The 3,787-nt window shown below is 38.6% G+C and overlaps 1 long non-coding RNA gene across 1 annotated transcript; it reads right to left on the bottom strand.

The window, feature by feature from the left end:
* Positions 1-755: 755 nt before the first annotated feature.
* LOC124541400 lies at positions 756-3,749 on the bottom strand. Its single transcript, XR_006967246.1, has 3 exons — positions 3,660-3,749; positions 2,769-2,891; positions 756-826 (listed from the first exon to the last, which is right to left on the bottom strand). It is a non-coding gene; the product is annotated as an uncharacterized LOC124541400 (long non-coding RNA).
* Between the last annotated feature and the right edge of the window lie 38 nt (positions 3,750-3,787).

Here is a 3,787-nt window from a genome sequence, read left to right as displayed (position 1 = left end):
TCTGCGTTTTATTTTATAAACTCCTTAGATATAGTACGACACGACTTAGATGTAGCATTGGCAATATTCGTGAAACCGACCACATCCGAATTGAGCACGCTATCCCAAATTATCAATATTTATTTCTTATTTGAATATGATCTTTACACAAACGTAGTAACTTGTAATATGTACCATATGACCCAATATATTCTTTAATTTGACGCGTCGACTTACACGCACTCGCTGTCTCGGGTCGAACTGACGCGGGAATCTATAGCGACGAATAGCGTCGAATGGCGCGATAGGGAGCTGTTTCTGTTGGTTGTGTGAATCGGCAGTCATCGGTTTTATTGAATTACTAGAATAAACTAGTTTTTTCCAGATTTTCTGATTGTGCCCGAATAATAAGATAACAGTTACTCTTTTTACATTTTTAAAATTAACAGCCTGTAAATTTCCCACTGCTGGGCTAAGGCTTCCTCTCCCATTAAGGAGAGGATTTGGAATATATTCCACCACAATGTCGCATGCGGGTTGGTGGAATGCACATGTGGCACAATTTCAATGAAATTAGACACATGCAGGTTTCCTCGCTATGTTTTCCTTCATGGTCGAGCATGAGATGAATTATAAACACAAATTAAGCACATGAATATTCAGCGGTGCTTGCCTGGGTTTGAACCCCCAATCATCGGTTAAGATGCACGCAATTAATCTATAAAGGTAAAAGGGAATAAGACAATTAATCTATAAAGGATTTATTAAAGGATAGAGATTGTTAATAAATACATTTATTGGTCTTCTCCGCTCTCCTCCTCGTCGTATTCTTCAAGTGTAAAGTCTTCTGGAAATACAAAGACAGATTTACTTATAGCATTCATTAAAAATGCGTTTTTTCTTTCTAATTTAATTTTTTCGTTTATAAAAAATACATCGGTAAAAAAGGCGTATTAATCGATACAAGATTTAGTAGATGATAAAAAAGCGTGGAGTTAATACCTGTTGACTTCCAAGCAGGATATATTAATTTAAATAATTGTATTAACTAACATGACTTTGTATTTTTTAAATGTTGAAAAAGAGTAACTACTGAGTTTCGTGCCGGGTCTTCTCGATAGAATCTACTTTCCGAACCGGCGGTAGCTTCACTTAATTGTTAATTGACGATTCAAAAGTGCTTGTAAAAGCCCACTTGAATAAAGTTTATTTTGATGTTGATTTTAATAAATAGACAATTCGAATAGATTTTAAAAACATAAATGTCTGCATTTCGAAGTGTTGGTAGAAATGTTTGTTTATGTGCTTTGCGTGTGAGCCTTCAAAGAACAAAAGACACTGAAGAAGAAGAAGAAGATCTGCATCTTGTCTCAAATCAAGCAAACGTATCAGCGGGTACCATGCCATGGGAGTACCTCACTAATGCTGGTTAAATATTAGACCATGGGGCTCTTCACCTCAGAAATTCTTTTAAAATAAATTATAGGGGGTATTTAAAGAAATATTTTGAAATTAATTCTCTATACAAGCAGACAATCTGAATAATAATACTGTTATAGAACTACATTCAAGAGTACTCTTTTATAGGAACACAGGACGAAATGCCTGGCCATGCGATAATGAACTACTAAAGCGTTCAAGTATCTATAGTGCAGGGCAGCGGTCGGCAAATTTAAAAAGATTATTAAGACTAAATTAATAAATATCATATTATAATCATATTATTCACTAAAAAGTACTTTTTAGAAAGAAAATCCTGGAGATAGGCTCGGGTTCTATCATAGGACACTGATTACTGTAAATTGCACATTTACAACAGCATTGTAAATCTGTCTATTTAAAAAGAGCAACAACGCGAGTTTCTTGCCGTTTCATCTCGCTAGAAGCTTTCCGAAACGGCTGTAGTATATAATTGTTGACGATTCAAAAACGCTTCTTTGTGAAGTTTACTTGAATAAATTGATTTGATTTGAAACACGCGGCCCGTTAACACTTTCCTTGCGGCCCGTTGATGTCTTGTAAAAAAGTTGGCAAATATGACAGGTAACATACAAGAGATAACGTCTCAAATGCGACCTCAAAAATTTTTGACGGACGAGCATATATGGGCCACCTGATGGTAAGTGGACACCATCACCCATAGACAATGACGCTGTAAGAAATATTAACTATTCCTTACATCGTCAATGTGCCACCAACCTTGGGAACTAAGATGTTATGTCCCTTGTGCCTGTAGTCACCCTTCAAACCGGAACACAACAATACTGAGTACTGTTGTTTAGCGGTACAACATCTGATGAGTGGGTGGTGTCTACCCAGGCGGGCTTGCACAAAGCTCAACCACCAAGTAAAATTTGTGTAAAATCAGTTTCTAAGTCAGGTAGTTTGTAGTTTTCATTTCTTTTTTTTTGTCTTATTTTCTATAAAGCCCAAATGTGCAATGTGCATGCAATGTGTACGAATTAAATTCGGTATCTTTTAACAATTTTTATTAGCATTTTTCTTTTTTCTATGGAATATGACTAATTAATACTAATTATGCGTAGGTATACTGGGCTTCTAAGGTTCATATCATGACTGCGGCCCGGCTATTTTGGCACCTTGTGACCCTTGCCTACCAAGAGCTTGCCGATCGCTCGTAGGATTACAGGATGGCAAAAAACGATCCTTCGATCCTGAGTCCTGGGCTATTGTCGCCCCCACGATTAGCAACAGGGGTATTAGAAATTCCTAAAAAATAAATGACTTAGTACACATTCACTTCCCTTCGCGTGATTTAGAACACATACCGTCAGACGCAGCAGACGGGGCGCTCGGGGACGGGTCGGTGTCGCACTTGCAGCGCCTCAGCTCTTCCAGCTGTCGCAGCTCGGAGGGTAACAGGTTCGATTTCTTCACAGCATCCATGGCCTCTGTGCACGACATCCCAAATAAATTAATGTGTCAATATTAAAGCGAGAACAACGACAGCCTATAAATTTCCCACTGCTGGACTAAAGCTTCCTCTCCTTTGAGGAGAAGGTTTGGAACATTTATTATATGTATAGATTTAAAATCTGAATGTTTTTATAGCAAATTAATTTATACATAAAGAAATCACATTGAGCAAAATAATAGTAGTAATTTTATTCTGAACTAGCGACCCAAGCGGCTTCGCACGTTAGCAAAACTGATACTTTATATTCGTATTTATAATAGATATTCATATTCAATAAATTGTATAAATTTAGCTATTTATGACATCACATTACAAACATCTAAAATTATACAAAAACCTTCCTCTCGAATCACTCTATCTATTGAAAAATCCACATCAAAATCCGTTGAGTAATTCTAAAGATCTACGCATACATAGGGACAAACAGCGGTAAAAACAAAGCCTGTAAATTCCCACTGCTGGGCTGAAGGCCTCCTCTCCCTTTAAGGAGAAGGTTTTGCAACATATTTCACTATACTGTTCCAATGCGGTAAGTGGAATACACATGTGGCAGAATTTTTATTAAATTAGACACATGCTCCCTCAGGATGTTTTCCGTTACCGAGCACGAGATGAATTTGAAACACAAATTAAGCACATGAATATTCAGTAGTGCCTGCCCTGCTGTATAGATGCAGGCGTTGTAACCAGTGGGGCATCTCGGCGGCCATCTTTGCTGCTAAGCTGCTGAAGCAATCCTCACCCGAGCTGAATTTGACATTGCTGTCTTCGCGGCAGTGGCACGCGTCGTCCGGCGCCTCCGAGCGCGCGCGCCGCGCCGACGGCAGCTCGGCCGGACCTCGAACGCGACCGGATCGGTTATCATCTAGC

Source organism: Vanessa cardui, chromosome 28, assembly GCF_905220365.1.
Source record: "Vanessa cardui chromosome 28, ilVanCard2.1, whole genome shotgun sequence".
NCBI classification, from domain to species: Eukaryota; Metazoa; Arthropoda; class Insecta; order Lepidoptera; family Nymphalidae; genus Vanessa; species Vanessa cardui.
The sequence above is the reverse complement of the archived record's forward strand: the minus strand, read 5'-3'. Positions and strand labels throughout refer to the sequence as shown.